Genomic DNA, 26,198 nt, shown 5'->3' on the forward strand with positions numbered 1-26,198 from the left:
AGTTTTCACTGAAAAAAATATTATGAAATAAAAGAAATATGAATACAGTCGTAGCTTGGAAGTCGAATGGAATCCGTTCCGGAAGTCCGTTCGACTTCCAAAACGTTTGCAAACCAACGTGAGGCCAGCAGAAGATTCTGCAGCCAATCGGAAGCCTCATCGGATGTTTGGCTTCCAAAAATAGTTCGCAAACCGGAACAGTCACTTCCAGGCTTGCGATGTACGGGAGCCAAAACGTTTGAGAACTAAATTGTTTGAAAACCAAGGTACGACTGTAATGCGAAAGGAAAGGAAAAGGAAAAATAACCAAAGCATTACAATACAACAGAGTATACGGTAGGGTAAATAAGTACATAAGTGATACAATTGTTTGTATCACTTATGTACTGTTTGTTTGTTTGTTTGTTTGTTTGTTTTTACAATCAAGTGGTATATAAAATCTCTGAAATAAACAAATGGGAAGGCGAAAACATGGTTGTGCACTAGCTCTTAGCATTACAATTCTGATAACGGGCAACTGTGATTCAGACGATGGCATCTCTGCTGCCAGGTGGCAATGGAGCGAGGGCCAAAGGCAGCGGATCTCTCAGCGGAAGAGATGGCCTGGCCCTGCTCCCCCCCCCCCAGCTCTGCAGCCTGATGGAGCGACTTCAGCTCCTTTCTCAAGCCTGACCTCTCAGGATTTATGGAACTTTCTTTCTCTCCCTGTAAAATGCACATTGTGCTGTGCCGATTCCCATGCCTGGCATCTGACGCAGTCGGCTGTTGCCTTTCAGCGTCTCCGCAGACCTGTGATTAGTCTCTTCGGGGGTGCGGCGTTCCTGCAACGAATCCTACCCATATCTGCTAGTGCGGGACGGGAGGCCTAGCCTCTTCTGTGATTTGTTTCTGACATGAGGTTGCTGTGGCGATGGCCAGCACATGGCTTGGCAAGGCCAGCGCCAAGCAGAACGTGATTTATGGGTGGGAAGAGAACAGACCTTGCATCGCCCCCTCCACATTCTGCCTTTCCAAACCCCATGACTTTTCCTTTTCCCCAGGAGTTGAGAGGTTAACGGGACCCCCCCTATTCCCGGACCAAATCGATGGCCCAGCGCCTTTCGAGGGGCTGTTTCTCAGGTGCGCTTGGAGCTGCCCAGAGCCCAAAAGGGGCCTTTGTTTTGGAAGCGGCAGAGGACTGTTTTGCACGGCTGGAATGCAGCGCTCCCGTCCCGGTGAGCGAAGGAGCACGGGAGCGGCAGTGGGCTGTTTGCTTTGGAGCACGCCTGCTGGCTGACCCGAGCGCCTCCGTGCTTGGAAGCCGGCTTGTGGCTATGCCCTGCCCTGGGCCAGGAGGCGTCACTAGCCAAAGCACAGCTACGGAGAGCCGTCCAGCAGGAAAGAGGGTGCCCAGCTGCGGTTTTGAAAGGGTGGCGGTGGAAGCCACGAGGAACGGGCAGATGGCTAAGGGACCCAGATGCCTGGGGAGCCCTTTGACCCCTTCTTTCTGGAGGGAGGGAGGAGTAGCAGCAGGATCAGGACCCCTCCCAGCTCAGCTGAGCACCTCTAGTCTAGAGGTCTGGTCTAGCCACTTGCCCATAGCTCAGAGACTCCATTCCCTCTGGCATCTCCAGCTAAGGCAGGGAATTATCCGTGCCTGAAAGCTTGGCACCACTGCTGCCAGTCAGGGTAGACAGTATTAAACTAGATGGACCCAATTCTCCACTTAGTATAAGGCTCCTTCCTAGGCTCCCATGACAGAGTTGGGCGGTCCAACTTCTTATGCCACGTGGGCTGCAAAGGTACTTAGACATGGAACCTGTGGGCCACACAGTGCCTTGTCGCAAGGCTGAAGTTTGAAGCCCCCTCCCCAGCCCTCGCACTGACTCCCCAAAGATAACTAAACAAGGCTCCGGGGTGAACCTCAGTCAGCTTGTTAGGGGCTTGTAGGCAGCCATGCTCTCCCCACCTCAGTGCCCCCTCTCCCCCAGAATGGGGGTGACAGCGCTGACCTACCTTTCAGGGTTGTTTGTAAGGACTGGAACAAACTGGCGTACAGGAAGCACCTTAAACTGCAATGTGCTCATGCCCTGCTCTGTACGGTTGAGTTTCATAATAAGCGCAATAGGGCATAGCAGGCGGAGAGAGGAGAGTCGTCTTCTTCTTCTTCTTCTTCTTCTTCTTCTTCAGATTACTGTATTTTAATATTCTGTTGGAAGCCGCCCAGAGTGGCTGGGAAAACCCAGCCAGATGGGTGGGGTATAAATTATTATTATTATTATTATTATTATTATTATTATTATTATTACTATTACTAACACTGGAACTCAGTGGAACGGCTCTGCTCTGCAATGCTTCTGAATCCCATTTGCTGGAAGACATGGGGCATCTGCGCGAGGTCCAGATGTCTTGATCTAGCAGGCCCTTTCTATATGCTTTCACCCACAACCCCATTGCCTCTCAGGTAATTTCCTCAAGCCCCGTTCTTTGCTCAAGTGGCCATTAGCTCCTGCAGAGTGTGATCCTGCTCACAGCAATTGCGTGATCTGCGCATGATTTTTTCGCAGCACCCCGAATCGCCTCCTCCTCCTCCTCCTCTCCCTTGCCCGCCAATACCCACACCTGCGCAGGTTGCCCTTTGCCCTGGGAGATGATGCTCCTCTCCTCTCCACGCTTCTTGCTTTTGCCCTGTCCCGGAAACTCTCCCTGCAAAGGGGAGAGCCATGGAGGCCTTGCCTTTCGCTCCTGGTATCTGCAGCCTGAAATCGAACCCAGCCCCCGGCTCCCCCACTCCATTCCCCAGCCGCCCAACTTTTTTACGAGCGCTTTGCTTTTGACATTATTTTTAGGAATTTCTCCAGCGTGTGGCTGGGCTGGTGGGGGGAGGGAGGTGGGGGGAAATGGTTTTCCTTTCCTCTGGAGCAGCAGGCAGGAGCCGCTGGGCTGCTTTGGCTGCCGTTCTGCTTGTTAACAGAGCAGTTGCTGTTCGGCTCCTGCCAGAGCCTCAGGTTACGGGTAGGCGAGGGGCTCGGGTTGGGTGCAGTGGGGCGGCTGCCGAGGGGAGGGGGCTTGGGCTGTGGGGAGGCTCGGGCGAGGGGCAGAAGCGGGGGTCGCGGTGGGGATTGGGTGGGTGTGTTCCCAGCTCTCCGGCTGCAGCCAGCGTCAAGGATAGCGGCCCCCCTCCACCAACCCCCCTTTCCTTTCTTTCTTTTCCCAGAGTTTTTGTGATCTGGCGGCGGCTGCGAGGCCATGGGGAACTGCAGAGGCAGCGGAGGCAGCACCAGGTCTTGAAGGTAAGCTCCTGCCACGGGACGGCAGGAATCATCCAGCGCTCTCCGAAGGACGAGGGAGACTAGTATTTGTGGGTTCCGGAGCATGGTGCTGTCCGGTTGCACCAGGCAGAGGAGAAATCCCATGGGTCATGAATGGTTTAGATACGGCTAGGGGAAAGGGGGTGTCTGAAGGAGCCATGCGCTGCCTGAACCTCTCCATCCCTATGCCGTGCATGTGTTTTATGGCACGTGGGGCATGCTCCGAGGGCGCCGGGCTGGGTTCCTCTGGCCGATCCCGGCAGAAGGAGCTTGGCTCCTCCAGAGGCGACACGGCATCGCTGAGTCACAATCTACTGAGTCAGCACTCTGGGACCCCTGCGTCAACGGGGTCACCGCACGCGGTGGACTCTCTCGTATCTGAGTCAGAGCGTTGGGAAGCGTTCAGTCCTGCGCAGCTGAGTTCAAAGCGTTTTGCAGGGCGCACTGCACACAAGTCTCGGGCTGTTTTTACAACGTGTGTTTTCCGCACAGCGAGGGAGAGCGTCGTTAGGGCTGCAGCTGTTTCCTTGCTAAATGTGTTTGCTCCACCGTTTAGGGCACAAAAACCCTCACAAAGCTGCTTTACGGCATTTAATAAATATATTCCAAAACTCTTACCACTTTAGCGCTCAAAAAAGAAGCTTCCAAATTTGTTTTCTGCTGATAAAAGTTAACTCTGGTGCGCTACTGCAATGGTGGTGCAGGCTGCCTTGTGCTGCTGTTTTTGTATGAGGTGTTCAAACTTCCACTCAGGCTATTTAAGCCGAAATGTTTCTCTAGATCTCCTGAGCTAAAGCTAAGCCAGACTTATTCCCCTAGCTGCAGTGACAGTAGCAGCAGCAGCAGCAGCAGCAGCCGCCCTGGTCGATTGTATCTCATCCAACTCTCCAAGGTCAACCCAAAGCAACCTTTTAATGGGGCCATAAACCAGGAGGGGTATGTAGAAAGTTTCGGCATGTGCAGACCCTGCATTTATGGAACGCTCTCTCTCTTGGAGATTAATCAAAGCCCAGCGCTGTAACCTTTTGAAAGCCGTGCACAATCTGCTTGGGGTGGCTTCTGTTGCAGGGGACAAGCAGAGAGACAGTGGTGGGGTTAAGAGACCAATTGAGTTTTTGATGCCGAATTGGATTTAAAGTGGATGCTTCCTTTGTTTAATCTGTTAACTGCCCTCGGAGTCTCCAGGGTGGGGTGAGCTAGGTCCTCAAACAATTAAATCGCTGCTCTTTTATTAGCCATTTATTAACCAAATAAGTTGTTTTGGTTTTATTTCTGTTTAACCCGTTGCTGTCTCTGTGAAGGCGGAGGAATTGGCTCCATATTTCTGCCTTTATAGTGCATTGCAGTTTACTTTCTCTGGTACTGATATAGTTCAGTCGCTCTGGAGCACAACAGAAAGATCTGTATAGAAGAGAAGATTATTGTGGATAATTGTGGGAAGGATTTAGAAAGAGGGCGATGACAATTATCAAGGGGATGGAGAAAGGTTGCAACATTTAGGACTTTCTAGTTTAGAGAAAAGGTGAGTTAAAAAGGTGGCATGATAGATGTTTATAAACCCATGGCATGGAGAAATTGGAGAGAGAAATCTCATAATACTGGAACCCAGCTGGGGGCCGTCCAAGGAAGCTAAATGTTGGGAGAATTCAAGACAAAAGAAAGTACTCGCACAGTGCACAATTCAACTATGGAACTCCCTGCCACAAGGAGGTAGTGACAACCACCAATTGGATGGCTTTTAAAGAAGATTAGACAGATTTATGGAGTGTAAGGTTCTTCTGATGGCTACTAGTCAGGAAGGCTATATTTGGCCCTAAATGGCCTCGGCTCAGTGTACCTGAAGGAGAGTCTCCACCCCCATGGTTCAGCCCGGACACTGAGGTCCAGCGCCGAGGGCCTTCTGACCCTCACTGGAAGAAGTTACAGGGAACCAGGCAGAGGGCCTCAGTGGTGGCACCTGCTCTGTGGAACACCCTCCCATTAGATGTCAAGGAAATAAACAACTATCTGACTTTTAGAAGACATCTGAAGGCAGCCCTGCATAGAGAAGTTTTTAATGTTTGAAGTTTTATTTTGTTTTTATTGTTCTGTTGGGAGCTGCCCAAAGTGGCTGGGGAAGCCCAGCCAGGTGGGCGGGGCATAAATAATTTTTTAAAAATATTATTATTATTATTATTATTATTATTATTATTATTATTATTATTATTATTATTACAATTGGAGGCAGAGCTGTTTCTGAATACCAGCCACTGGAAAGGGCAGGAAGGGAGAGGGCTACTCTTGGGCTCAGATGCTTGTGGGTTTCCCAGTGGGGTAACTGGTTGGCCATTGTGAGAAGAGGACACTGGACTAGATGGGCCATGGCTCCAGCAGACTGTTCTCCTGTTTATATTAATGTGAGCCATGGCAGAGGTCTTCAGATACCTGCTGGACTGTCTCACACAGAAGATGGAGCGAACTCTTGTTCTCCCGTTGCCCCAGAGGGCAGGACCAGCATTGGAGGGTGGAAACTGCAAGTCAGCAGCTTTTTTTTACTGTGAACATTACGAGAAATTTCCTAAAGGCAAGAGACGTTCAACAGCGGAACAGTCTGCCTCAAGGAAGTAGTGCCCTCTCTTTTGCCGAGGCAGAGACTGGGCAGCCATCACCAGTCAGGGATGCTGTAGATTCCTAGGCCTTCAATTTGTTGTTGTTGTTGAGTCATTTAGTCGTGTCTGCCTCTTCGTGACCCCCTGGACCAGAGCACGCCAGGCCCTCCTGTCTTCCACTGCCTCCTGCAGTTTGGTCCAACTCATGCTGGTAGCTTCGAGAACACTGTCCAACCATCTCGTCCTCTGTCGTCCCCTTCTCCTTGGGCCCTCCATCTTTCCCAACATCAGGGTCTTTTCCAGGGAGTCTTCTCTTCTCATGAGGTGGCCAAAGTCTTGGAGCCTCAGCTTCAGGATCTGTCCTTCCAGTGAGCACTCAGGGCTGATTTCCTTCAGAATGGAGAAGTTGGATCTTCATGCAGTCCATGGGACTCTCAAGAGTCTCCTCCAGCACCAGAATTCAAAAGCATCAATTCTTCAGCGATCAGCCTTCTAGGCCTTCAATATCCCTCCCAAATCCAACATTCTGTGATGCTTTCACAACCTAGATGAATTGTGTCATTCTGGATTTTTTGGGAAGGCTGAAATCAAGAGACCCATTTCCACACACTTCCTTCCCAAGTGGCCGAATTGGTAGCGTTAGCTAACCAAGCAGATGTTGCAATCCGGTAGACAACGCCAAAGGTTTTTTGGAGCCACTTGGCCAGTGTGGTCAAATGCTGGCAACTGCATGGCTGTGGCGTGAAAGGGGCATGAGGAGTCATCATCCGCGTATCTTGGCAGCATTTGAGTTCCTCATCTCCAGAGCAGGCTCAGAATTTGAGGAGGTAAAGAGCTGAAGGTGGCAGTTTAAATGTCAGAGAGGAAATGTGCTTTTGCTCAGCTGGATTTCCAAGGGGAAATCTGTCTTTGGACAAACATCATAGAATCTTAGAATCTTGGAAGGGACCCCAAGGGTCATCTAGTCCAACCCCCTGCAATGCAGGAATCTCAGCTAAAGCATCCATGACAGATGGCCATCCAACCTCTGCTTGAAAACCTCCAATGGAGGAGAATCCACAACCACCCAAGGGAGACCATTCCACTGACAAATAGCTCCTACTGTCAGAAAGTTCTTCCTGATGTTTAGTCGGAATCTCCTTTCTTGCAACTTGGAGCAATTGGTTCGAATCCTACCCTCCAGAAGAAACAAACTTGCTCCATATTCCAGGTGACAGCCCTTGAGATATTTGAAGATGGCTGTCATATCTCCTCTCAGTCTCCTCTTTTCCAGGCTAAACATACCCAACTCCTTCAACCGTTCCTCATCAGGCTTGGTTTCCAGACCCTTGATCATCTTGGTCGCCCTCCTCTGCACATCCTCCAGCTTGTCAACATCCTCCTTAAATTGTGGTGCCCAGAATTGGACACAGTATTCCAGATGTGGTCTGGTCAAGGCAGAATAGAGTGATACTATTATTTCCCTTGATCTGGACACTAGACTTCTGTTGGTGTCGCACAGAATAGCATTCACTTCTTTTGCTGCTGCATCACACTGTTCACTCATGTTAAGCTTGTGGTCCTAAGACCCCTAGATCTTTTTCATGCGTCCTACTGGTAAGCCAGATGTTCCTCATCTTATATATGTGCATCTGGTTCTTCCTACCTAAGTGCCTAACTTAGATTTGTCCCTGTTGAAATTCATTTTGTGAGCTTGCGCCCAGTACTCCAATCTGTAAAGGTCATTTTGAATTCTGATTCTGTCTCCTGTGGCATTACCTTACCTTATTGCAGGATGAATGAAAGACCCATTCTAAGATGAGAAGATCTTGCTGGATCAGGCCAGTGGCCCATCTGGTCCAGCATCCTGTTCTCACAGGGACCGACTAGATGATTGTCCGAATCCTCCAAGCAGGATCCAGGCTCCAGAGGCCTCTGCCTTCCTGTGGTTTCCAGCAACTGGGATTCGAAGCCTGGCTGCCTCCGACTGCAGAGGTAGAGCATAGTCATCCTGGCCATTGATAGCAATAACCTCCACAAATTTGTCTACTCCTCTTTTAAAGCCACCTAGGTTGGCAGCCATCCCTGCCTCCTGTGGCAGGGAGTTCCACAGTTCAACTGTGCTGAAGATGGCCTCATCATCATCACCTGCTGCTGTTGAACCCAGGACCTTTGGTCTGTCCCTGAGCTCTGGCCGCTCCTTGTTGAGGGGTAAAGCCCCCCAGGTTAACTGTTATGGGGTGAAGCCTGCCTGAAAGCGCTTGCCCCTCTTCCAAGGTTCGTGCGGCTTAGCTGTGACCGCTCAGTTCTGACAGAAATCCATTCTGTACGTTTTCAAGAGCACCTTTTACAAAATAAAAGCAAATCACATGTTGCAGGACACTCAGAGTTTGGCATTTCTGTCCTTTCGTGAAAGAGGAAAAAGCTGGAGGGTTTGGGTTTCAAAATATGGATTTCAGCGTTGGAAGGAAATTCAGTTTTAATGAGGTCTTATGTCTCTATTCATTTTATTGCCTTCCCTGAGCCTTTAGAGTGGAGCAGGCAGTAAAATAAATTGTCCGGCTCGCCGGGAGCCTTCTAAGTTACCACCGGAAGATCCAGCACTGGTCTGTTGCCATGGGAGCTCTGCCACGGTGGGAAGCAAGGAGCGGTGGTCCCACCGTAGAGACAGGGAAGGTGGCAGGTGCTGAGCTTTTGATACACAGAAGGTGCCCGCGTTCAACCCCTGCCATCTGTGGTGGGAAGGAACCTGGTAGCAAGGCTGGTAGTCCTGGCTCGGGTGGCACAGAGACTCATAGAATTGTAGTTCTGGGAGGGCACCCCAGCGGTCATCTAGTCCAACCCCCTGCAATGTGGCAATCATGGCTAAAGAACCCCTGACAGAAGGTCATTCAAGCTCTCCAGCAAAGGGGAGTCCACCACCTTCTGAGGGAGTTTTTTAAGCAGTTGGATAGGTTGTCATGTTGTCTTGAAGCTAGGAAATTAAGGGAAAGAGCCCAGTTGAAGATTTGGAGCAGACATTTGGAGGTAACATCGAGCCCTCTCTTATAATACTTCTTCTTGTCAGAACTACAAGCCCATTCAATAAACACACAAGACGTAACCGGCTGTACGTTTGGAAAAATAATATATACTATTCATTGCACTGAACTGTAGATTTCAACAGAAGTAGCTCATAAAGTTCAATGAAAAACATAGAAGACCCAGTGGATCAGTTCATTCACTGATCAGTTTATGCATAAGGTCCATATATGTGAAAGTGTCTATTCCACCTGTCTGTTCATAGAGTCCAACAATCCACACAAAAGGTTGTTGCAGTTCAACAAGGATTTCCGGAATATTAGCCTTGTTTCGCCGTCTTGGGCTTCGTCAGTAGTACAAACTCATATATGATACCACAGGACAGTGGATCTTATAGCATAGTAGTAGCTGCTATAAGAACCACAAGCCAGCAGCAACTCAGTCAAAGAACTCTTTGGCTTCCATCTTGGCAAAATGGCGCCCGGCCTTCTTGAAGGACTCAGCAGATGAAACAATACGGTCGAGGCGGTAGTGATTCTGTGCGGCCTTCTAAAGAGCTCTTTCAGCAAATAGATTTATTTTAATTGTGCTTCTTAAAAATGCAGTTTGAAAAACAGGTCTTTGCCCTGTGGTGTATGAGGTGATTTGAATTCCGGGCACACAGATGGTAATTTTCTGGACTCAGTGAAATGGGGACAATTCGGTCGGATGTTGCTTCTCTCAGTGTGCACAGATGGAGCTCATCACTGCTTTTTGTTCCCTATTTTGCCTTCCTGCTCATAAATCCTGAGAGGTATTTCCTGAAACTCTAAACTCTATATGAGTGAAAACTGGTTTGACAATGATATTCCCTCTTCACAGGGACTCTTGGGAACTGTAGTTTTTTAAGTGGGGGGCTAGGAGCGCCTAACAGGATCCAGAGCATCTTGCCAGCTACAGTTCCTGGGATTCTTCCGGTGAAGTGATGCTAAAGTGATAGGCAATGAATGCGAGTTAGTGCAGCGGATGTGCCCCAAATACACGTTCGTACTTGGTTTGTGCACCTTGGCATTTTCTAACGGAGCATCTAAGGACACATTCGGAAGTGGTGCTAAAAATGCTTTTCGGTCCGAAAAGTGTGAATCTGGTTAATGAGGTGTAGAAAGTGGAAAAGAGCCATTTTAAAAATAGAAATCTGCATGCCAGCTAATGAAGATTTCCTTTTTCATTTCGAACTACACTTGTGGGAAACGGGCACAGGGGACTCACTGAGTTATTATACATGTCATATGAAAATGAGCACCTGTCCTGGAGAAACTGAGGGTTTCTTGGAGGTGATTTGCGGTTCCAGAGTGAGAAGGTCAGTGCTGCAAGGCAGATTTCCCTGAAAGATGGGCTTGACCACCACCACCGATCAACTCCTGCAATGTACCAATGCAGGCGAGTGTTGTTTGGTGTGTTCCCGGACGCGTTCTCCGTTTACACAGAGCCACAGTGACGCCCAGCAAGATTGGCCGGCGCCTCGCGTGAACGCCCTGGGACGCTTCCCACAATTCTCTGCAGCAAGCCATCGCTCGGCAGACACACATCGACTTGGAAAGGGCTCTCTGCAGCTAGAAAATTCTGAAACCCACTGGAATAGTCAGGCATAGATGTTGAAAGCTGGCGTGGCGTTTCGCTCCAATGTTTTGAGCGTTCTCCTCTGCCTGTGTGAAACTGAGTCACAAGGTCTGGACGCTTTTGCAAAGAAATCTGAATTTTTAACGAAAAATGCAAGGGAGCCTCACGGCAAGAGGCTTAAGGGGTTGAGTTGCAGGGCTGCAGTGTGGACATGCTCTCTTCATGGATTAAATGCACACGGGTTGGAGGTGTTTGCAGAGTTGGGGGCCCTACAATGCTTCGCCAGCCAGCACGTGCCAATCAGCACGGCTTTTCTTGTGCAACTCATTGTTTTCCCATCTGTGATATAATAATAATAATAATAATAATAATAATAATAATAATAATAATAATAATTTTTTATACCCTGCCTTTCCCGGTTCAAAAACCAGGCTCAGGGCAGCTAACAACAAATTTAAAACACTTAATTGTAAAAACAGCATAAAATACAGTATAAAAACATGAATAGCAATAAAATTCAAAGTTCAGAAATCAGTTTAGGGGAAATCCATCTAATAAGCATTAGATAACCCCCAGGGCTAGCTGGCTGAGTTGGTCCTACTTGGTCCAGCGAGGAGGCCAGGGGAGAATTAGCTGTGGGGTCTCAGAGCGGGTGATCTTCATAAAAGGGGAGGGGAGGGAAGAGAGGGGAAGGGAAGGGAAATAAAAGATCAGGCTGAATTCAAATTAAAGGCCAGGTGGAATAGCTCTGCCTTACAGGCCCGACGGAAGGAGGTTAAATCCTGAAGGGCCTGTGTACATGTGTACCCTCTGAGTAATTGCAGGGATGTTCCAATTCTAGACAATTCAGTTTCATCCATAGAAGACACCATTCTGCGTATGTCCAAAGGGGTTGTTGTTTTGGGGTGGAGCAGAGAAATGATGGGATCTGGTGACAAGTCATGTCTGTCTTCCGTGTGTGTGTGACAGATTGCAGAGGCTGGCCCACCCCTTTCCTTTGCCGAAAGCCTTCATGTGGGATACAGGGATGCTTTTTCCAGAAGAGGTGACATATGGAAGATGCTGAGCTCAATGTGCCTTTGGTTTGATCCAGCAGCCAGGCTCTTCCTAGGCCGTGACGTCAGTGTTCTCGCTGAGTGCAGTCAAACTTCGGTTTTTGAACGTAGTCAGAAGCCCGTTCAGCTTCCGAAATGTTTGGAAGCCGTGCCTCAGCTGTCGAGCTTCCTGCAGTCAAGTGGAAGCCGCGTTGGACATTTGGCTTCCAGAAAACGTTCGAAAACCGGAGCATTTACTTCCAGGTTTTCGGCATTCGGGAACCGAAACGTTCCAAAACGGAGGCGTTTGGGAGCTGAGGTTTGACAGTACTGATTTATTCCAGAATATTATTTTTTTTGCAAGCATCAATCCGATAATGCCACAATCCTTTGCATCATTGCGCTTCTGAATTCCAGTTGCTGGCAGGTGGGCACGGTCTTACCGCTGCCGGGCTCATGCGCAGCTTGCAGGCTTCCGCGGGCGTCTGGGTGGTCATTGCAAGCCCAGGATGACGGATGGATGGACCATTGGCTGATGCAGCAAGCTTGTCCCATGTTCTCATAACATTTTGGAGTGGGTGTCCGTGGAGTGGAGACCTTTGCTGAGACGGTACCAAGTGGGCCTCCTTTGAGGCAGCTGGAGCAGCAGAGAGGGACGCATTGAATTCTAGGATTCGAGGAACACACAGGACCAGGTCGTCTCCTGATCCAGCCATTGTGGCCACGGCATGCCTTTCACCTCTCCTTGCATTTCGTCCTGATATCACTGCTCAGATGTGATGCCCTGGCTTAGTCTGCTTTGCGTAGTGTGAACCCAAATATGTGTGTGCTTATTTGTGAATGGAGTTGTTTTCTCCAAGCCTAGAGACGGTGTCCCACTGAACACAAGCAGAGATGACTGTTTGTTCTGTATTCATTTCAATTATTTAAATACAGCGGTCCCTTGGTTCTCAAACTTAATCCGTTCCGGAAGTCGGTTCCAAAACCAAAGTGTTCCAAAACCAAGGCGCACTTTCCCATAGAAAGTAATGCAAAACAGATTAATCCGTTCCAGACTTTTAAAAACAACCCCTAAAACAGCAAATTAGCCTGAATTCTACTATCTAACGAGACCATTGATCCATAAGCAATAAACAATGCACTGTAGTCACACAATCAATCAGTAGCTGAACTGGGTTCCACACAGTCAGAAAAACAAAACAAAAGCCGCAAAAACAAAAATGCAAAATAATTAGCAAAAACAGACAGACCTCAGCATAACACTCAAATTGTTGGTGTAACACTCAAAACAGAAGTGTAACATTCAAAACAGAAGTGTAACACTCAAAACAGAAGTGTAACACTCAAAACGGAGCACGTTCAGCTTCTGAAAAAAGTTTGCAAACCGGAACACTTACTTTCGGGTTTGCAGTGTTTGGGTTCCAGGGCATTTGAGAACCAAGGTACCACTGTACTGCCCTTTTGCCACAACAAAAGCAAATAGATAAGAATACATTGAAAAAAGAAAACAGTCTGGCATTTGACACTACTTTGTGCATTGTTAGCTCAGAATCTGGGTATATCTTTTCTGTGGGTGTGTCATATGTTTGTATTTCCCGCTTTGTGGAAATAATCTGCAAAGCGATTTGCGGATTGTGAGCTGACCTGGCAATAACATTCCTAAGGGCCTTAAAGGATGGGGTGACAAGAGCCTTTGGTTCGGTGGCGGAATCACTTAAAGCCCTGCTGGGTTGCTGCCGTTTTGCAGAGCCAGACGGGGCATGTTGTGCAACACGCAGTAAAACGGTTGACGACCGGCAACTGTCAAGTGTGGAGCCAGGATTCTCGGCTGACGGACACATGTTCAGGCGTCTCAGTTTCTATAGGGACTGGCTGCTTCCCCAGGAATGCTCCTGGCTCCTGGCATTTAAATATAACCCATCCTGCACCAACGCCGTGGATTGTTTTCTAGGCCTCTTATATCACCGTCGACTCTTGGATCCGGGTCTTGTAAAGAACAGATGAGGCAGTAAATCTACGTCTGGATTGTATTGCGTGGGACTGCAGGTGGGGACTCACATCACAGAATGCTCCTCCATGGAACAGAACTCTTTTACCTAGAAATCTAGCCTTCTGCAGAGAAGGCCAAGCTTCTTCTATTTTATTTTATTTTTTATTTTTTATTTTTTTATTATTTTGTTTTATTTTGTTTTATTTTGTTTTGTTTTGTTTTGTTTTGTTTTGTTTTGTTTTATTTTATTTTATTTTATTTTATTTTATATATTAAATTTCTATACCACCCTTCATGCAAGGATCACAAGGTGGTTTACAATATAAAAGCACAAAAATACAGAACAGAGTAACAAACAAAAACAATAACTCCTGCACACAATTTAAAAGGTTATTGCTTACCTTGGTCTGAAAACTATATAGTGGTACCTTAGTTCTCAAACTTAATTCCAGAAGTCCATTCCAAAACCAAGGCGCGCTTTCCCATAGAAAGTCCAGACTTTTAAAAACAACCCTTAAAACAGCAATTTAACATGAATTTTACTATCTAATGAGACAATTGAACCATAAAAGGAAAGCAATAATTAATGTACTGTACTGTAAAATAAATAAGACAAGATTGTAGATGATAAAAGTTTTTTTTTTAAAAAAAATCTTACCTGCAATGATGATACTCATTGTTTGGATAGGGGGCTTTTATCCGTTTCCACAGTCACACAATCCATCAATCAGTAACTGAACTGGGTTCCACATAGTCCCAAAAACAAATGCACCGAAAAAGCCTCAAAAACAAAAATTCAAAATAAATGACAAAAACAAAAGCGCCAAACTTAATCCGTTCTGGAAGTTCCGTTTGACTTCTGAAATGTTAAAAAACCAAGGCGCAGTTTCTAATTGGTCCAGGCAAGGGGTCAGTAACCTTTTTCAGCAGGGGACCAGTCCACTGTCCCTCAGACCATGTGGTGGGCCTGACTATATATTTTTTTTTGAGGGGGGGGGGGGAATAATGAACGAAATTCCTATGCCCCACAAATAGCCCAGAGATGCATTTTAAATAAAAGGACACATTCTACTCATGTAAAAACATGCGGATTCCTGGACCGTCCACTGGCTGGATTTAGAAGGCGATTGGGTCGCACCAGCCCACGGGTCTTAGGTTGCCTACCCCTGGTCCAGGTGCCCCAGAAACAATAGCCGACAGCCGTTTCGGATGTTTGGCTTCCGAAAAACATTTGCAAACTGGAACACTTACTTCTGGGTTTTCGGCGTTTGGGAACCAAGGTACAACTGTACAGTCATACCTCGGGCTGAAGTAGCTTTGAGATGAATATTTTCGGGTTGCCCTCCGCAGCGACTCGGAAGTAACAGAGTCTGTTACTTCCGCATTTCGCCGCTCGCGCATGCACATGCACAGACACTCAAAATGACATCATGCACATGCATGGAAGCACCGAATCGTGGCACGCGAAGACACGCAGACGCGGGTTGTGTTCGCTTCTGGATGCGAATGGGGCTCCGGAACGGATCCCGTTCGCATCCAGAGGTAACACTGTACTTCTGTTGAAGCGGCCGAGAACAGTGTTTGCTTCTATTGCCGCTGCATCACCCTGTTGACTCATGCTAAGCTTGTGGTCCACCAACCGACCTTGTGGTTTGCACCTGGCACCTGGTGCTCTTATCATTGAACATGTCCTTTGGGGAAACGGATACCAGTGCAAACCAATCTGTCACACACTTAGGACAGTGTGGAGCAGGTGGCACTTCCTTGCTCACAAGCTGGCCTCTGTTTGTCAGGATGGGGGCACCCCAGGAATATGCCTGCATCAGGCAGGCTAATTCACAGGAGTGGGGTCTCAGCCAGGGAGGACTAAGACCCATTAGCACCTGGGTGGTGGAGTAACAAGATGTCTAAACCTCAGCAATTTGCACCTCATTAATGAGCTCGAGTTTTGCATCCTGGCCAGTCCTATACACCAGACACATTTCCTATGAGGAAGTCACTTGACCCTTGGGAAATGTGAGTGGACAAATCAGGGTGGATAAAAATAAATGATTTTTAAAAATAAAATAAATTGGATTTTTTTTATTTAAATCAGATTTTTTTTATTTAAATTGGGATTTTTAAAGTAAAATGCTTTTGGAGGAAACATCTTTCTAAAGATAGCTTTCTATTTAAGTTACGTTATAGTCCAAAGGCTATTCATCAGGAAATAAGGATTTGTTTTTCATATGTGCCAAAACTCAGTCTAAGGGTGTGTGTTTTTAATCGTTTAACCACATCAGCTAGCAAACACGGATACATATGCAATAACGTTATTGTTTTAGTTAAATAAATTGCTTAAAGGTAAAGGGACCCCTGACCATTGGGTCTAGTCGTGACCGACTTTGGGGTTGTGTTCTTAACCCAAGGTACTATTTCTGGGTTAGCAGAGTCTGTAACCTGAAGCGTCTGTAACCTGAGGTACCACTGTATCCGCATTTTGCAAAGAAAAAAATATTTTGATACTATGGTATACCACATTGAAATGTTTAAATGTTTCTTTGTCCTTGAATCTTCCTGCCACACTTGCCATCCATTCATGCCACACCAGGGTGGCATGCTGCACCCTTTGAGAACCCCTGGCTTAAAGGGGTAAAGGTCTGTTCAAGACCCTGTGTTTATTTAGACAGGGCAATTGTGTTGGAGAAGATCCGGCCAGCCAGACTCTCTCCTGGGCTGACCGGCAGGCTGTTCGTCTGCTTGCATAAAGAACTTGACAGCTTTTATAAAGACGGCAAAGTTGTCACAACTCTGCTAATAAGAAACCACAAGGAATTAGCTTTGTAGGGGGGAAACGTTGCCAGTCCAAAAACCTCAAGCGTTCTGTTTCTTCTCATGAATGTAGCATCCCATGCCAGCCTGGAATTGTTTTGTTTTTTATGTGTTTGTCTCATAGCCCGGGGTGGAGGGTGGGAGCTGGGCTAGGCAAGAGCAAGCCTTTAATGTGTGTGTGTGTGTGTGTGTGTGTGTGTGTGTGTGTGTGTGTGTGTGAATAAGCCGGTGCTCCAGCAACAATACCATGATTCCCATCATAAATTCTTTTTTATCATTCCGCAGAAAGTGATTGCCAAAATCGTAGTCCAATTTCACGCAGTCAATTCTGTAGTTAAACCATAATCATCACGATAGTAAAAGATTATTTCAATCCCGCTTGCATACTTCAAACTGTCAGGCAGTCAGTCTTTCGAAAGAGGTTCGCCAGGTAGAATAGCAAATGCAAAATATATCAAAGAGAAATAATGGAGGCTCACGCCACCCTTCCGTTCCGACATACCAGTCCGATTGCAATGATAGTCCTTATCCAGATCGAATCCTTGGCACCCAGTGGCTGAGTCAATAAGCAGAATACTTTATCTCCCCTAGTTCAGAGCATGCCTGTTAATTACCATATTTTTCGCTCTATAACACGCACCCGACCATAACACGCACATAGTTTTTAGAGGAGGAAAACAAGAAAAAAAAATATTCTAAACGAAACAGTGGATGTATGATTTTTGTGGTTCATGCTGTGGCCACAGACATGTGATCTGACAGTGAGTTTGGAGTAGCCCAATGCAAAAATCCTGAGGATCCATGTGGATCCATGCATTGTAACCACGTTTTTGCACCACTGTGGCCCCAGGCAACAGTGGGTGCGTGATTTTTTTGGTGCAAGCTGTAGCCATGGATATGCTATGTGATCTGATGGTGAATTTGGGGTGACCCAGTGCAAAAATCCTGAGGATCCATGTGGATCTGTGCTTTGTAACCACGTTTAAAGTGGGGAGGGAAGGGAAAGCACTCAAGGGACAAAGGACACACGTGGGGTGGGTGGAGAAGGATGCTGTTAATAATGCAGAAGAGGGGTATAAGAGGAGAAGGCTCCTCTCCCCTCCCGCTTTGCTCCTTTAAAGAAGCAGGCTCTCTGTCCCCCTCTCCTCCCCACTCAGCGGCTCTTCTCCCGCTTTGCTGTTTCAAAGCGAGCCACGGAGGAGGGAAGGAAGGGGAACCATGGATCCTCTGCTCACGACTGCAGCAGATCCCCCCCCCTGCCACCCGCAGGCATTCCCTCCATAACACGCACAGACATTTCCCCTTATTTTCTAGGAGGAAAAAAGTGAGTGTTATGGTGCAAAAAATACGGTAAGTCCAAATTTCATCTTAAAAAGCAGGTGTCCGCTGCTCATGTTAGCAGCTTTGGAGAGTTGCCAAAAACGCACGGTGCATTGCACCCAGCGCCCCCTGCCCCCTCATTCCTTCCGGACGGGCAGCAGATATTGGATGCTCTGCGGGTGAAGCTCCCCCCCCCCAACCCTGGGGGGTTTGGGAGGATAATTACTCCCATGTTATCCTCAAATTCCACACAAAAAGGCTCCTATGCATTGGGGACAGCCGTTCGCCATGGTAGCCAAACAGGAAGTCCAGGCAAGAGTGAATCTTATCTATTTTATTATTATGACATTTATAGCCTACTTTTCACCCAGGAAGCTGAAACTGGCACATGTGGTTCTCCCCTTGCTTATTTCATCTTCACAATAACCCTGTAAGGTAGGTCAGCCTAGGAGACTGAGTCTAGCTCCAGGTAACCCACCATGTTCCATAGCTGAGTGGGATCTGAACTGTGATCTCCCAAGTCTTGGACACTTTTAAAGAGCCATTTAAGCTTGTGATTGCTAACATGTCTTGCGGCAGTGAGCTGTTCCGGTTGCCTGTGCATCGTGCCGATAACTTTTTAGTTTTGACATGAGCCTCATGCAGCAAATCAGCTCCATTAGAAATTGCCCTGATTTCTCAAAAAATTATGGAAAAGTGAGATAGATATAAGATATAGGTTCAAAAATATAATAAAGGTTCGCTATCTATGCTAGTATTCGATTGACGTTGGAGAGAGACTGAGTTGAGAAATAAGACCAAGGGTACATACTGATATAGGAATGTATTAGATAAAATGTAAAGAAATATACAATAATAAGAGTACATTCATTTGTAAAAAAAAGAATATACAACGGGAAAGACAGGAAGCCCAAAGTGTTGGTGTATATATATGATTTTGGAATAGTTTTTTGTGGGGGTTTTTTCTTTCCTTTAAGTATATAAACTTTGTATACATGCTGAAAATTGCAGTATAATAAGCCTTGTGATGTAATATGATAATGTTTACCGAAGTAACATAAGAACTTTAATAAATAAATAAAACCACAATAAATAAATAAATAAATAAATAAATAAATAAATAAATAATAAAAGAAATTGCCCCAATTTCTAATATTCTTGCCTAGGATGCAGTTGGGGACTGTTTTCCCAGGGTGGCTGCAAAGAGGGAATACAATTAATTACACATGCTAAACCATTAGCAATGTAATTAAGGCTTTGAGGCATGTTGGCCCACAGGAACATCTCGGTATTATGGAAGCTTTGTGTCTGGGTCTGGGGTCTGCAAGTCTGAGTCGTATCTCTGTTAGAGTGTAAAAATATGAAGGTGGCTGAAAGTTTTAAAAGGTGAACTGTGAAGGGAGTGTGGAATGATTCAGTGCTTTTGACCAGCAAGTTCGTTTTCTTGAGTTTTCCTTTTCTTTTCAAAACAAATTTATTGTGGCCTCCCATGAATCAAGTTGCGATAACATTGCCATCCCTATAAAAACTGTTCAGTTCTGGACACGAGCAGAGCACCCTGTCAATCAGCTCAGGAGAAAGTCTGGCTGACGGGGTCTTCTCCAGTGCAATGGCCTTGTCCCTTTTCTAAGGCAGACAGCGTGGTATAGTGGTTAGAGTGTTGGACCAGGACCTGGGAGAGACCCGGGTTCCAAACCCCGCTTGGCCATGTGACGCTCACTGGGTGACCTTGTGGAGGGCAGTTGCTGCCCCTCAAGTCTAACCACCTGCGCAGGGTTGTTGCGGGGGGGGGGTTAAATGCAGAAGCATATAGGTGGGGTCACCTTGAGCTCCTTGGGAGGAAAAGGTGGGATATATAAATGGAGGCAGAGAGAGATTTTACTTTCTTGGGCTCCATGATCACTGCAGATGGTGACAGCAGTCACGAAATTAAAAGACTCCTGCTTCTTGGGAGAAAAGCAATGACAAACCTAGACAGCATCTTAAAAAGCAGAGACATCACCTTGCCAACAAAGGTCCGTATAGTTAAAGCTCTGGTTTTCCCAGTAGTGATGTATGGAAGTGAGAGCTGGACCATCAAGAAGGCTGATTGCCAAAGAATGGATGCTTTTGAATTATGGTGCTGGAGAAGACTCTTGAGAGTCCCATGGACTGCAAGAAGATCAAACCGATCCATTCTGAAGGAAATCAGCCCTGAGCGCTCACTGGAAGGACAGATCCTGAAGCTGAGGCTCCAAGACTTTGGCCACCTCAGGAGAAGAGAAGACTCCCTGGAAAAGACCCTGATGTTGGGAAAGATGGAGGGCACAAGGAGAAGGGGACGACAGAGGATGAGATGGTGGGACAGTGTTCTCAAAGCTACCAGCATGAGGGAGGCAGAGGAAGACAGGAGTGCCTGGCGTGCTCTGGTCCCAGGGGGTCATGAAGAGTCGGACATGACTAAACATCTCAACAACAACAAATAAATGCAATAAATAAATAAAATAGTAACTGTGCAGACGCTGCCCTTAGTCCAGAGCCCATCACGGGGTCCCCATCCTGCCTGTCTGCCTGCCATCTCTTTCAAACAGACTTTACACTCCCTTTTTCAGCTCCAGAAGCCAAACCGAGCCTCTTGGCCTGGAACTGGAGCTCTTGTCCAGCTTTGTCTCTGGAAAGAGAGAGTCGGGTCGGGTTTCGCCAGGAGAAACCGCAGTTTGAAGCATGGCAGCTCAGCGAGAGCTTGGAGGGGACTTGTGAGGTGGGAGGCGAGGGAAATTCTCCAAACCTCAGGCATAATATGGACTCTTCTGTGGCTCAGGCTTGGATCGAGCACTGAGGGTGGGAGGCTTAATCGATGTGCGCATGTGAGCCCTCTGGAACATGTGCATGCAACTTATTTATTTACTTTATCCATTTCATAAAATGTATGCGCTGCTTGATTGTAAAAAAAAACAAAACCCAAGCAATTTGGAAAAAGATAAAACAATAAGATCAAGAAAGATTTGCAGCCGTACTTTGAAACATATAAATAGTTAAAATACCAAAATGGATGAAACCCACAACAGCATTGCTAAGCATCTGGTATGCTTGCCTAAACCAGGATGTTTTTGGCAGGCACCGAAAAGAATACAGGGAAGGCGTCTGCCTGATATCAATAGGCAGGGAGTTCCAACCTTCAAAATTATATGCCATTATATAAATTTATGGTGCAACAGCATATGGATGAGGGTGTACAGTTCTGGTTGCCTGGCCTCAGAAAGGGTATTGCAGAGTTGGAAAACATTCAGAAAAGGCCAAGCAAAATGATAAACGGGATGCAGTGACAAGGGAAGTTGAAAGCGTTTTGGAACCTTTTAGTTTAGAGAAAAGACAATGGAGAGGAAGCAGGATTGAATTTTTTTAATTGGTGCCTGGCATGGAGAGAGCGGATAGGGACCAGTTTCCCTCCCTCTCTCATATCACTAGAAGTTGTGAACCTCCAAAGAAACTGGACGTCGGGAGAATCAGGAAAGATAAAAGAAAGTCCTTCTTCACACAGCGCATGGTGGAACTTTGGAACTCCCTTCCACAGGAAGTCACCAACTTTGATGTCTGTAAAAGAGGATTGGACAAATTCATAGAGCAGGAGAAGGCTGTCAATGGCTCTACTCTGCCTCCTCTGTTAGAGGAAATAGTGCTTCTCAAGGCCAGTTATTGGAAACCACAGGAGGGGAGAGGGTCTTGTGGTCAAATCCTGCTTGCGGGTTTCATAAAGGCTTCTGCTGGGCTACTGTGAGAACAGGGTGCTGGACTTTTGTTGTTGAGTTGTTTAGTCGTGTCCGCCTCTTCGTGACCCCCTGGACCAGAGCACGCCAGGCCCTCCTGTCTTCCACTGCCTCCTGCAGTTTGGTCAAACTCATGCTGGTAGCTTCGAGAACACTGTCCCACCATCTCGTCCTCCTTTGTCCCCTTCTCCTTGCGCCCTCCATCTTTCCCAACATCAGGGTCTTTTCCAGGGAGTCTTCTCTTCTCATGAGGAGGCCAAAGTCTTGGAGCCTCAGCTTCAGGATCTGTCCTTCCAGTGAGCACTCAGGGCTGATTTCCTTCAGAATGGATCGGTTTGGTCTTCTTGCAGTCCATGGGACTCTCAAGAGTCTCCTCCAGCACCAGAATTCAAAAGCATCCATTCTTCGGCGATCAGCCTTCTTGATGGTCCAGCTCTCACTTTCATACATCACTACTGGGAAAACCAGAGCTTGAACTATACAGACCTTTGTCAGCAAGGTGATCTCTCTGCTGGACAGAAGGGCTTTTTGGCCGGATCCAGCAACCTCTTCTTACGCTGTTATGTTCTTAACTTCTCGTTCCCCCTCTGCTGCTGGGCCCTGTCCCTCAGAGAATGCATCTGAGAACATGCTGAGTGCCGTTTCTGCTCCGCTGGCTGTCCTGTGCGCCGTCCTGGGATGGAGTCCCGTGGTTTTAGGCAGCCTCTCCGCTCCCCGCCCCTCTGTTTTGGGCACTCTGCGCTGCCCATAGTCCTTGGCAGGCTCCTGGGGGGAGGCTGGCTGGATGGAAAAAGGCTGGCCCCACTTTCTCTCCCTTGCGCCTCTTTGCTCTTTAAAGCCTGACCAGGTCCTGAGGCTGCTGCACAATTATAACGCAATGCAATTAAAGCCCCTATAAAATGCCAGCAGCATGGAAGTAGTCCATGAGCTAAAGAACAGGCTGTTTGTTGTGCTTGGCAGGATTCATTTCATGGAACCATCGTGGCAAGAGGCACCCTCTGTCCACTCCAAGCTCGGTGGGCTGGGGGGGGGGCAGAGAAGGGATGGAGCCTGGAACACATGGTGGGCTTGTGCCAAACAGTCTTCCTGGAGAATCTGGGGGGGCAGAAAGGGGGCTTTTTCAGTGGGGGGAGTTTTGGATGGGTCGCCCTCTCCCCCCACTGCACTAAATCATAGAATTGTACGGATGGAAGGGAACCCAGTGGTCATCTAGTCCAACCCTCTGCAATGCATCCCTAACAACCAAGACACATGCTATGCAGACATGTGTCTTCATTTTTTGCAGTTTGCTGCTGAGTTTAATTTGTTTTGAATGTTTCTTTGAATAGCTGTCCTTGCCTTTTGTTGGTCAATTCAGTATTTCATTTTGCATTGTAAACCCCTTTGAGGTTTTGTAATGTACACATAAAAGGAAACCCTTCTTCACGCAGTGCAGAGTTAACCTGTGGGACTCCCTCCCACAGGAGGCACTGATGGCCAGCGACTTGGATGGCTTTTAAAGAGGATTAAGCAAATTCACGGAGGAGGAGAGGGCTTCTGATGGCTGCTAGCCTCTCCTCTCCACAGTCAGAAGCAGCGATGCTTCTGAATGCCAGTTTCTGAGTTACTCTTGTGCTCAAATCTAAGTTATTTGTCTCTTACTACAATTAAGTACTATGTAGATTTCGATATATAAGTAAATAATACTTAGCAGAGTGGAATGAGTATGGATGGAGGACATAAATAGCAACACCCTAGAGGTCCCGGGCCCTAAGGAAGTCAGATTAGCCTCAACCAGAGCCAGGGCGTTTTCAACTCTGGCTCTGGCCTGGTGGAACACTCTGCCTCATGAGACCAGGGCCCTGCAGGATCTGATTTCTTTCCGCAGGGCCTGTAAGACAGAGTTGTTCCGCCCGGCCTTTGGCTTAGAATCAGTTTGAGTCCCTCCCCCTCTTTATTTTTCCTTTCTCCTCCTGTGAAGAGGCTGCATCCTAATGTTTTAATGTTGTATTCTAATCTTTTTAAATTGCTTTTATTGTTGGTTGTTAGCCGCCCTGAGCCCGGTCTTGGCTGGGGAGGGCGGGGTATAAATAAAATTTATTATTATTATTAGGGAAGCACTATCTTACGGGAGGCTCCCTTCATCTTTGGGACTGTGAGCAATGCTTGAGGTTTTCCAGGCGCCAGGTGTGTTTTGCTTCTGGCGCGAGTCCAATTGCAACTACATGGAGATTTCTGTGCACCGTATCGGTGACCACGGTTTCAAAATCTACCTTAGTCCACAGTTAATGCCATTTCCACTGTGTGTGCTTCTCCTTCTTGTGTACTGGGACAAGTGAATATGTAGTTGTAAGAGCATTGTAGCTGAGATCATTGAATCGTAGAATTGTAGTATTGGAAAGGGACCCCCAGGGTCAACTAGTCCAACCCCCGGGCCAATAGGCATTCTGTTGTGGTGACCATAACCTGAGTCTGAGTTTCTGATAGACAGCTGCCCTGTGAGCCTCCTGGCTTCCTTCTTCACGCCCAGAACTCAGGAGTGCAAGAAAGCCCAGTCCTCCCTCCTTGGCTTGCTCCCAAACCTCTACGCCAGGGGCGGCCAACTCCCAAGAGACTGTGATCTACTCACAGAGTTAAAAACTGGCAGAGTGATCTACCTCCTTTTGGGGGGTTCAAGTTGTTGACTGTGTTTTGGGGGGGTTCAGGTCAAAGTTATTGAGCTTTTATAGGGAGGAGGAAAGCCCCACTTTTGGGGAGTGCAAGGCTTTTTTTTTTTTTTTTTAGCTTCTTTGGGGGGAGCCAGTGATCTACCCCAGACGTCCAGGGATCTACCTGTTGGACGTGCCTGCTCTACGCCATTCACATTTCAGGTTTAAATTTTGGTAGGTTTTTATCCCTCGGCTCAAATACATTTTACTATGGTGGATTGCGTACAATAAAATACATGCCATAAAAATATAATTCATGCAATAAAATATAATATAAGAGCAATATAACAGACAGAAATTAAAAACAGCAGACGAAACCAGCATAATACCCAATCAACTCATTGTTAAATGTTCTTAAAGAGCCTTGGGGAAATTGAAAAGGTCTCTCTGCCGGTTGCTGCAAACCTGACAGCTTGGGTGCCAGGCGAACGTCCCTAGAGAAGAGCGGTGGATCAGCTGGGTGCTGCTACCAAGAAGGCTCTCTCCCCATCATGTCGTCTTCTTCTTTGGCGATCCCTCGTAGCCAAGTAAGATTGTCTTCCATGAACACGGTCTTAACCATGGGTAGGCAAACTAAGGCCCAGGGGCCGGATCTGGCCCAATCACCTTCTGGATCCGGCCCACGGACGGTCCAGGAATCAGCGTGTTTTTACATGAGTAGAATGTGTCCTTTTATCTAAAATGCATCTCTGGGTTATTTGCGGGGCACAGGAATTTTTTCCAAAGGAATTTTTTCTCCCCAAATTCCCCTCCCCACAAGGTCTGAGGAACAGTAGACCGGCCCCCTGCTGAAAATGTTTGCTGACCCCTGGTCTTAACAGTGAGTCTGTGACTGACTGTGGAGGCCAATTCTGGGTCCTGCGGGGTTGGGGGTGCCCAGGCAGATATTTGCATGTGCAAAACCCCAGTTTCACATCCCGCCTGTTGCTGCTGGCACCTGCTGCTGCTCTCAGCTTGGCCAGCTGATTCCCAAGACCCTTCCTGTCCCACAAGTCAATGAAAGGAGCAGCGCAGAGGTCACAGGCTCCTTCTGGCTGCTTCAAGGGCCAGGTGAGCCTTGCAGCCCTGTGCTGGGATGGATTCTTCCTTCCTGAGCGCAGCTCTGACCCTCCCTTCTCCTTGGGCACTGTTTACCTTTGCAATCTACGCCCAAAGTGACTCTCTTTCAGCTGTTTGTTTTCACCTGATAACCGGCCAGCAGGCAATTTGCTGGCCCTCCAGTAAGAACCAACCAGCAGCCTAGATGAAGCATAGAATTGCAAGGGACCTTTAGAGTCATCTAGTCCAACCCCTTGCAATGCAACACGCATTCCTCTGTCCAATTTGAAACCATAATGTGGAGTGGCTTTGCTCCGATGCAACCTCATCTAACTTCCCCTTGTTAACGGCGAAATCCGAGGGCTCCCTTGGACAAAAAGCAAAGACACCAACCAGGACAATTGCAGCAAAACAGCAGCCAGTTGGCTTGGTCTTTATTGAGACTGTCGCGACCAGACTCCCACTCACTGCAAGATGAAGCAAGATGGAAGCCCTGAACAAAAGGAGACCCCAACTTTTATTAGCTACTAGTCCCCCATGCTACACCCCTAAGACTACATCACGACCACATCATTGACACATCACAAAAAGGAGGGGTTGAGGGAGGAGTTGTGGTGGTAACCTGAGTGTCTTGTCACTTGGCCAGTTCCTCCCTTCCCCCTCCCCATGAGTACTTTCCAGAGGACAAAGGGGAGTTTGCAGTTTCCTGTTTCCAGAGGGAAGAGCTGATCACTGTCCACTCCCATATGCAGTTCCTTTGTGAGTGCAATGATCTGTCTAGCAATGATCAAGGTTGGCATGCCAACTGGATAGGGCTCATGCTGGCTGTCTTGTGTCAAGTCTCTCCCCCTTGATAGTCCTTCCTTCATAGTGTAAAATAAAAGTGGAACAGTACAGATCCGATGTACGGGTGATTTTCTATGAATTTAGAACAGAAGCGTCACGTATGTCGTGTGTGAGTGTGTGTGTGTGTGTGTGTGTGTGTGTGTGTGTGTGGTGTTTGTACAAACTGAATGATTGGGGGGCGTTTCCTGCAACACCCTCAAACAGATCAGAACGAAGGGTCGTTAGATAGCCAACACCACTTGATCAGTC

The 26,198-nt window shown here is 47.4% G+C and overlaps 1 protein-coding gene across 4 annotated transcripts in view; it reads left to right on the forward strand.

Moving 5' to 3' along the window:
- The window catches only part of IL11RA (interleukin 11 receptor subunit alpha), a 148,421-nt gene that overhangs the window by 70,076 nt on the left and 52,147 nt on the right, over window positions 1–26,198 (forward strand). For 2 of the 4 annotated variants that reach the window (XR_014012879.1, XM_081213086.1), the window contains exon 2: window positions 3,197–3,272. The gene's annotated coding sequence lies outside the window, so the exon portion shown is untranslated. Of the gene's footprint in view, window positions 1–2,920; window positions 2,995–3,196; window positions 3,273–4,070; window positions 4,227–26,198 lie in introns of those variants that run through there. The other 2 variants (XM_081213083.1, XM_081213085.1) reach the window with 2 other exon arrangements.

The sequence above is a fragment of the Podarcis bocagei genome (assembly GCF_964188305.1).
Source record: "Podarcis bocagei genome assembly, chromosome: 11".
Lineage (NCBI taxonomy): Eukaryota > Metazoa > Chordata > Lepidosauria > Squamata > Lacertidae > Podarcis > Podarcis bocagei.